General features: G+C 40.0%; 1 protein-coding gene across 1 annotated transcript in view; it reads left to right on the forward strand.

Annotated features, from left to right (window-relative positions):
- The first annotated feature begins 5,610 nt into the window (after window positions 1–5,610).
- zdhhc5a (zDHHC palmitoyltransferase 5a) overlaps window positions 5,611–9,998 on the forward strand; it is a 34,269-nt gene continuing 29,881 nt past the window's right edge. Inside the window, exon 1 of the mRNA XM_008280259.1 lies at window positions 5,611–6,090. The gene's annotated coding sequence lies outside the window, so the exon portion shown is untranslated. The remainder of the gene's footprint in view (window positions 6,091–9,998) is intronic.

The following is a 9,998-nucleotide window of genomic DNA, read 5'->3' on the forward strand; positions in this document are numbered from 1 at the left end:
ATTTTACAGTATGTTCCTAAAGCTTTTTTAAACTGTGTTTTAACCATATAGTGTTATTCTATACCAGTCAACCCGGCATCTTGTGGAGAACTTTTCCTGTAAAAAGAATGTGACATATTAAAGCCTGTTAGACAACAAAAGGATTTTAAAAAGAAAAGCAAATTATTAAAAATGTACATAATTTAAATCGGAAATTCTGAACATAACGTGCTCCAGACCAGGTTGGCTCCACAGCACTTCAATACAATATCAGGTTTAAATATATGAAGTTTAAAGTTTAACTTTAACGTGCAGCTGTCCGTTGGAAATAAGCAACTGCATCGGTTAAATAAATATATTAACACGTTTAACAGTTGCAGCAATTTTTACCATCATGTGTGTCATTTGTGCTTAAGGAGGAACTTTACGTGCGCCCCGGTAGCACAACAGGTTGAGCGGGCAACCCATGAACAGGGGCTATAGTTCCCAACGCAGCCGCTGTGGGTTTGAGCCTATGGCCCTCTGCTGCAGGTCCTTCCCCCATTCTTCTCCTCACTGTCATATCTTCCTCTTGCTACTGTCCTGTCAAATAAAGCAAATTACAACAAAAAGAAGAAAAAACGGAGGGCTTTTACAATGTTGAGTTTATATGNCAATGTTGAGTTTATATGAACTGCTATTGTCAGTCAGAAAAGTGTGTAAAGTTGATGTGATTTTTGTCTTTCAAAACTTAATATCAGCTTTTCTCAAGAGTAGTCAAATACAGTTTTAATTTGTTTGACTTGTCATCGGTCATCATTGACACATGTACTTTGTGTCACTCCATCAAGTGACACATTTGTTGCATTCCATGTGACTAAAACAGATCAGATTACAAAACCTAAGGATGTTGTGGCACTTTTTTGTGGTCTTTGAGTGCCCTCTATTGATACTTCATCTTAACAGCAGTATAGGCTGTGTTGGAGCAGGATACATGGGCATTACTGCAAATGCTGTGATGTGTTTGTCTGAATGCTACCCAGTCTTTATTCTGTTCTGCACTGCCATTATTTAACTACAGTAAATACAAGTGACATTCAACTTGTTCTGTTTCTCACCTGCTGCATTAAGATGCTGATAAAGGTGACGACAGGCTGATTACACTGCATACAGATGACTCATGACCTGTATGTGACATTTTTATTGGAGTACTATGACTTCCATGACTCCTCGGTGGTTTAAAAAGTCACTGACCTAGTGAGTAACTGAGCTACTTTGAATTGATTGGCCACAACACTGATATGTACGTATCTGGATGTGAATCAGCTTTCTTAAAGATATGAAATAACTTGGTGGTTCTGTGACTAATAGTGGCATACAAGGTTATATCTCTATTTCAAAAGACAGCCCCAGTTCTTTGTTCTTTTTGCCTGTCCCTCCCTATCAGCACTTGGATGAGCAAAAACCTTCATAAACAAAATGAGCAGAAAACATGATTTCTGAATGTGATTTTACACTCATTTAAATTGTACGTAATTTTCAATAAGGATGCAAAAATATCTTTTGCTTTTAAAAAAAATCCTAAGACTCTCAACAAAATTTTAGTATTTTAATCATAAATGTTGATCCATGTTTTTGTTCCCCATATCCGCAAGATAGCTTTCTTTTCAGACCACATTACCCTGCTGCTTGTGTCACAAATTATTTTAAAATCCTTTTCTTTGTCTGTAAAGTCTTACCGAGACTAACATTCGTCTATATTAGTGATTACTTCAATTTTATGTTCCAAAATGAACTCGAGATCTTGCACTGCCTAGATCATAGAAGACCAGCGTTTTTATTTTGGCTTTCAAATTGGTGTGATTGTTTAATGATTTATTGTTTTATTTCTTTTTTGTTGCTGTAGCTTTAACTTTGGGTTACATCTTTGCATGAAAGACACATAAAAACTATACACAAAAGTTACCATTACTGTTTCGGAAAATAACATAATGATGGACAGTAAATCAGACATGAAGCAGTTCCCCTCCATCACCACAAGAGTCAAAACCTAGAGCTGGTTCTCATCTCCATGGAAAGGTAGAAAGAGGCCTGATGGTCTGTGACGTTTAAAGAAGATGTATTAAGGGCATTTTATGAGATCTTTCAAAAATCTGCCAACGAAATCGTTACCAAACAATTTCTTCACCAATATGTTTGTAAAGGTGTGTAATTACATGCTTTAAAATGTTGAAGTTCAACTCCTGTGGGAAACCCTGAAAAAACCTGCTCAAGGTAGGGTACCGATAAATGATTGTTGAAAAATTGATTTTTTCAAAATTGGGCCTTAAGTAACTTATGAGGGGTCAAATCAGGGTTTGTTCATGATTCTGAGATGATTGTTAACATTTATATTTCACCACAAACACTCCATTGTTGAAAAAGGCCACACTCATGTTTACATTTACATTCACAGTAGCTTGTATTTCACATACTTATATAACACTCAGAGTTATTTCTCATCCAGGGTGTCAGAAGCTTCAAGAGTCATTGTCTATGTCTTCTTCAGACTCAACAACATCATACATGCAGTTTCTGCATGTGATGCTTTTACAGACTCCACAGCCCCAGATGCTGGTGACCCCATTCTTCCTGCAGCTGCACTGCTGGTTGCTGCAATCTCCATGACAATTACAGCTCATGAACTTCAGTAGCTGCTCAGGAGTCATGGGGTCTAGTGTTGGACCTGGCTCATACCCATGCACACCTAATGTCCATCCATAGTCACTGGGCTTCAGAGACCTGCTCTGTAGAAGGATCCAGTCCCGGGTCTGCAGAGTGAATGCTGGCAGCTGCACCCTCTATTAGAGGTAGAGTCACTGGTTTGACCGCTGCCTTCCTTGAGAACAACTATCCATCATCTATACACCCCTTAATCCTCACTAGGGTCAAGGGGGGCTGGAGTCTATCCCAGCTGACTCAGGGTGAAGGCAGGTTCACCTGGACAGGTCACCAGTCTATCACAGGGCTATCTGAGAGACAGACAACCAAGCACCCTCACACCTATGGACAGTTTAGAATCACCAATTAATCTCAACATGTTTCTGGACTGTGTGGGAGGAAGCCGGAGAATCCGGACTGAACCCACGCTGCACGGGGAGAACATGGAGACTCCACGCAGAAAGATCCCGGGTGTCCTCACCAGGACGCGAACTGGCGACCTTCTTGCTGTGAGGCAATGGTGCTAACCACTGATCCACCTTGCAGTCCTCCTTGAGAACATGTGCCAAATTTCACCCAATATAGTATCTGCTCCATGATAAATGTACTGGAAAATCGCAGTACCAGCCTGAATCACTGCCTCCTTGGTGGCTTCTGTGTCAAAGAAGATGTCCATGTACTCATCCATGTCTCCTCCACATGTTGTGTGCAGGGGACATGGATGAGTACATGGACATCTCCAGCTACAAAAAGAATGGGGTCACGTGCATCTGGGCCTGTGTAATCTATAAAGGCATTACATGCAGAAACTGCAGTCATGATGTTGTTGAGTCTGAAGAAGACATAGACAATGACTCTTGAAGCTTCAGACACTGTGAAAGAGAAACAACTCTGAGTGTTATACACTGCTCAAAAAAAAAAAAAAGGAAACACCGAAACAAGACAATGTAACTCCAAGTCAGTCACACTGTGAAATCAACCTGTCCAGGTAGGAAGCAGCACTGATTGTGAATCAGTTCCACCTGCTTATGTGCAAATGGAGCAGACACCAGGTGGAGATGAGAGGCAATTAGCAAGACAACTCCTATAAAGGAGAGGTTCTGTAGGTGGTGACCACAGACCATGTCTCTGTTCTCGTCCTTTCTGGCTGATGTTTTGGTCACTTTTACATCTTGTCAGTGCTCTCAGCCCTAGAGGTAGCATGAGGTGGTGTCTGCAACCCACACAAGCTGCTCAGGTAGTGCAGCTCATCCAGGATGGCACATCAATGTGAGCTGTGGCAAGAAGGTTTGCTGTGTCTCTCAACACAGTGTCCAGAGCCTGGAGGAGATACCTGGAGACAGGCCAGTACACCAGGAGACGTGGAGGGGGCTGTAGGAGGGCAACAACCCAGCAGCAGGATGCTACCTCCTCCTTTGTGCAGTTCTGCTGCCTGCAACATCCTCCAGCATGGTGGTGTGTCAGTAATGATGATTACTATTATGAATGATGTTATTTTAATGTTCCCTTTATTTTTCTGAGCAGTGTAGAAGTATGTGAAATAAAAGCTACTGTGAATGTAAATGTAAAAGTGAGTGTGGCCTTATTCAACAAAGAACTGTTTGTGGTGAAATATACATGCTAACAATCAACTCAGAATCATGAAAAACCCCTGATTTGACCCCTCATAAGTTACTTAAGGCCTGATTTTTTAAAAATCGATTTTTCCACAATCATTTATCGGTACCCAAACTTGAGCAGGTTTTTTCAGGGTTTCCCATGGGAGTTGAACTTGAACATTTTAAAGCATGTTATTACACACCTTTACAAGAAATTGTTTGGTAACGATTTAGTTGGCAGATTTTCATATGTTTCCCTTACTAGTAACTGCCCGTACCTGTCCAGTTTCAAACCACTCACCAAAACTTACTTCTACAAAAATGCTTTTAATGTATGATTGTTTTAAATGCACTCAATGGTTTTTGCTTTCTGCTGTTGTTTTTTTTTTTTGCACGCTGTTTTTATTTCTGGTTGTTTAATCACTGTGCAGCGTCTTTGAGCGTTCCGAAGAGCACTTTCGAAAATGTTTTATAATAGTAATAATAATAATAAACCTGGCTGAATGCAGGGGCATGATTATGCACATTTTTAGCTTGATGACTATTGGTTCCTTAGTTTCTATGTAGGAACTGAATAAAACTTTTTTTTCACGAGTGAATACATTTCATTCACAGAGTATTTTTCAGGTTAATCAAAGACAATTTGTGTGTGTGTATATATATATAAATGCATGCATAGAATTTATTTATTTATTTTATTTATTTTAAGATCCAGGAATGATGCCAGTGAACATGAGTAATGATTACAGTGGACAGGAACTCTTTCAGTATGAATCTATTCTCTAACCCTCAGGCTTCACCATGGCCTCATATGGTGGTGCACATATTAAAAAACTGTTGTTTGTGTTATTATTTGGGAGATTGAGTGTGTGTATTGATGAAAAGCTTGGTGTGTGGGCTTATCTTCACCGTCCCTGCTGTCACTTTAATCTGCCCTTTATGTAGATAGTGTGTGTGTGTGTGTGTGTGTTTAGACAAGTAAACATGCCTCCCATGCACGTTACTGTGTCAGTGTGTCGCTTGAGAGGATTAAACTTCATGTCAGAGACAACTCATGTGCCAGTCATGTCAAGTGATGATGATACAATGTTGTGATAGCGGAACTAGGTACTGAATTACCTATTCAGTAGACAGATGCTCAGTCAGGTAGCCCTGGACTTTGTTTCGCGGTGCTGGGGAGTCAATTTAACCACGATTTACAGCAATCATGACGTTCGCTGTTCGAAAGGCTGGTGGGAGGGCTCAAGGCTGCAGAGGCAATAGAATAAGCCTGCAGCTTGATTGACACCCATGTCATCCAATCAGAATTATTTTTATTGCAATAATTCCGCTGTTGGACCGTGGCTTCAGAGTTTTGTAGTACTGACAAATATGTCGGCCTCTGGGAATGTCTTACCTACCAATATTATTCATGTGTGAGAGGAGCATATCATTTTTTGAGATTGCATTCATTTGGCTATATTCCCTTTAATTCCTGCGCTCCACAGGCGACCTGCAGCCAGATGCAGCTGTTTAAGATAAGTTACAAAACCCAGCACCTCATACCCCTAGCTAACACTGAGCTAAGCTAGCTACCTGTAGTAATATCGTCAGTCGTATCGGTGGCTGGCTCGCTAGCCAACCATGTATCTGTGAAATAGCTTTGTAGTGGAATAGCTGGCCACCATTGCAAGTGCCGTAGCTTGTGGCTCCGCGGAATGACCCTCGCATGGATATTAATGGACGGAACGACTTGTCTCTGCTGATTGTAATCCCAAGAGGAAATAACGTGACCAAGGCTGAGTCATCCCATTCACCGGTTCTGGACCCCGGGCCATTGTTAAAGCATTCACAGGTGAGGTAAATTGTTAGCCTGATGTTAGCCATGGCTAAGCAATGTAGACCAGAGTAGCTTACTGCTAGCAAATGTAAACGTTAACGGAGGAAGCTACACAGCGAGCCGTAGCAGCCTCCACTCAGAGCATGGATCAGTGCGTTTCCATGCCTTTTATGTCATACATGTTCTTTATACTTGGTTACTTTGGTTTAAGCAGCTCGGTGTATCTGGGCTTGTTTTCCACCATGGGCAGCCGCTGTGGTAACGTTGGTTTTCTCCATTTTATTTTCATTTCATCATAATTGATTCGCTATTGGAATTAAGCTAATGAACATAAACGTGAGCGAACATTGGAACATAAGTGATAATCTAATGTCTCCTCATGTTTTCACCGTCCTGATTAACATTTTGCGTCCCCACCCCGGCTCCAGTATCACACGCTATCCGTGTGGGCTGAATATCGCTTGGTTTCATGCACACAACACTGTTACTAAAGCATTTCCCAATTTTTTTTTTTTTACTGGGAACCGCTATTTTGCTTATCGGCTAACATGCCCCCAACCCATTGCAAGATTAGCCGGTGGCCGATTTTAATAGTGTATTCTCAATGGTTGGAGCACCGGGCTGAAATGATGACACGGACATTTGCTTATTACATTAAATGGTCAGCTTTTCTCAGTGTAGTTCGGTGTGGCGCTCTGGTGCCGAGTCGTGTCCACTGAACTGTCAGAAGCTGCCTGCTTGGCCCTTTGATTGAACCAGCCACGGTTTGTTTGTCATCAATCAACCATTCTTTGCTCTCACCGGAAAATTTGGATAATTTTCAACACTGTAAAATTCTATTGGGATGCTGCTTTCGTGCATATACCGATGCACTGACTGTCGCTGCCGTGACTGCAGCTGCCAAACACACCCAGTATTTATCTCTGTAGGTACTTCCAGTGGTGGGCTTCCTCAGATGTAAGGAGGTGCCGTTGTGTTTTGGGATTTTCTAGCCTTACAGCAATTCAATGATTCTGCCTGATGGTATAAGAAGGTACAGTACTGCAGATGAACTGGAGTATATATTGATCACATAGTCGACAAGGAAATGGTTATTTTTCTCTATGGTGCTTGACAAAAAAGGCAAATAAACCTGAGTGGATTTAGAATTTCACCAAGGTATCGAAAACATTTAATCAGGTAAACCATTTTAAATGGGTTGGGCTGTGATTTGTGGAATGTTTTGCAACCATCATTTAAATCCTAGCTTCTCACAGCATATCAGAGTGGATGTATACCTTACTGAACCTTTGTAGTACAGAGACACATGTTACAGTTCTGGCATCCTGCCACGTGGAGGTACCAGGTGCATCTGACAGCGTTACAAACCTTAATTTGGCCCTGAACTGTCATCACGTGGGCAAGTTTTGTCAAATATTTGCTCATAAACAAAACATGCAGTCATGCATTCCTGCATGTTAGTGTGGCAGGGTGCATGTCAGTCTTTACAAATCCTCTAAACCTGAGCATTGAGCGTGCATTTGTTAACCCAATTCAAGGCGTAGACTTTCTTTGAAATTCTTATTTTGAAGAATTTCTGTTCAAAAAGACTACTACATTACAACTACTATAATATATTAAAAGGAATATAAAAATGATTGAAGGCACTTTCTTTTTAGAATGGCATGATTAGGATTTTGTTTTCCTAAAATGAGTTTATTAGTGACTGTCCAATATGCAATAGAAATGAAATAAGATAAAATGCTACACAAAAATAGTACAGTGAATTCACTGTAGAAAATATGTTAAACAGCAGTGCTAATTAACAGATAGTAACAATAATTCTTAATGCAATACACTAACAGTGCAAGATAATATTGTATATCATATATGTGTGTGTGTGTGTGTGTGTGTGTATATATATATATATATATATATTGTGTTGATAAAGTAAAATACATAATTAACATTTATACCATATTGAAAGAGGTTTATTTATTTAGATGTCTCTGTAGGAGCCTAAAACAACTGATTTTAATATTCCACACAAAATAAGTAATTTAGCACAGTTGACTCTCTCATCCTGCTAATTATTACAGCTCCAGATAACCTATTTGGTTGTTTCAGAAGGTCCCTTCTGCACAGATGCTGATGTATTTCTATATTGGAATTCCATCAGCTTTAGGGAAAGTTTTGGTGGTATTAAAAGGTTTTTGGATAACTGATGGATAGAATACTTGTTAGTTTATCCCACTGAAGTCTTGATTTTTAGGCCCTTGCACATGCACACATTGACAACTGCAGACACCAAAGATGGGTGGATGTTGGCTGTATACTATTTCTTAGTCAGCTGGGAGGACCCTATTCCATGCATGTACACTACGACTAAGCTTGCGTGGTACCGCCCCTGTCATGTCGTAGCTGTGTGGGCTGCTCATCATAGTCTGTGAGGGGTCTGTGCAGAAACTTGCGAGCCTGGAAAGACAGAATCCTTGTCACACACACACACTAGCAGTGATGTGGAAAATGTAACACTGGCCTTAGGGGATACACAAAGAAAAAAAATGCTGTCCAAAAATCAAGAATCAGCAAATTCACTACATGGACAGTTGTGATGTGGGCAGATTAGTTTTCTATCCATGCTGATGAGTAAGCTACCCTTTCCTGTATAACTGATTTAATGGATAGGTATCTTGTAATTCAGACTTAATAGAAAGAGAAAAAATGTCCAGAACTCCAAGTGGCAATCTTCGGCAAACTCATGATTCATTTATGAGGTTTTATGTTACAATTCAATTTAATGTTCTCAGTTTAGTACAAACAAATGAGGGCACTGTAGTTCCACCTAAGTGCACTGTCTGCCAAACCACTGACTCCTGTCTTTTACTCACAAAACTGCAAAGAAAACATGATTAGACAGTCAAAAGAACTGGTGTTGGGGAAGGCCCTTTGCAAATTACAGACAAAGGGAGAGACATGTCTGCAGCTTTTTTTTTTTTTTTCAAATACATCTTTGTCCTTTTTTTTTCTTGATGAGTTGATGAGTTGTTTGGTCTATAAAATGTCAGAGAATGGTTAAAAATGTGGATCAGTGTTTCGGAAAGTCCAAGAAGACATCCAGAAATCTATTGTTTAGTCCAGATAAGAAGGTGAGGACTTTGACTCCAAGAACACTAAACCTATCATTAAGCAGGGTGGTGGTAGTATAATGCTCTGAGGCTGTTCTGGTGCCAATGGAACTGGTGCTTTACACAATGTAAATGGAAAAATGAAGCAGGATTACCTTCACATTCTTTAGGAAAACCTTAATGTTGTGGGTGTTCCAACAAGACAGTGACCCTAAACACACATCAGAAGTGATAAAGAAATGACTAAATCAGACTTTTAACCAAATATGAGCATTTCTGTATGTATATTTTTAACCCAGCAGATTTTTGTCATATTTCCAGATAAGCTGTAATAAATCTATGGAAGAAACAAAATGCATGATTGTTTTTTTGTGACAAAGATGCATGTGTTTTAATTAGTCCACCATAGAAAATTAGGACTTCTAGGAGTCACTGGAAAGTCAAGACTGCCATGATGTACATGGTCTTTACAAGTGTATGTAAACTTTTGTTCATGACTGTGTTTGCAATAAAAGTTGGGTAATATATGCACCTGACCAGTGTCAGGGCTGCAGACTGTGACCAAAATGGTCGCATTTGCGACCTTTTTTTGGAGAGTGCGCGAGTTAGAATTTCAAGAGGTCGGATTTGTGTGAGTGCATGATGATTATTTAGCTGTTTGGTTTTTGCTTTTACTTGCACAGGCATTCACTGCGTTAGCCATAGTGGGTGCAGGTATACCTTTCATTTCTTTTGTAGTTTCTTCTATAGAGCTGGTAAGCTAGCCTGCTACAACGGTTAACACAGTTGTAGGGTTTCAAAATTAATTAATTTTTA

The sequence above is a fragment of the Stegastes partitus genome, unplaced genomic scaffold, assembly GCF_000690725.1.
Source record: "Stegastes partitus isolate 25-593 unplaced genomic scaffold, Stegastes_partitus-1.0.2 Scaffold189, whole genome shotgun sequence".
In the NCBI taxonomy this organism is placed as follows: domain Eukaryota; kingdom Metazoa; phylum Chordata; class Actinopteri; family Pomacentridae; genus Stegastes; species Stegastes partitus.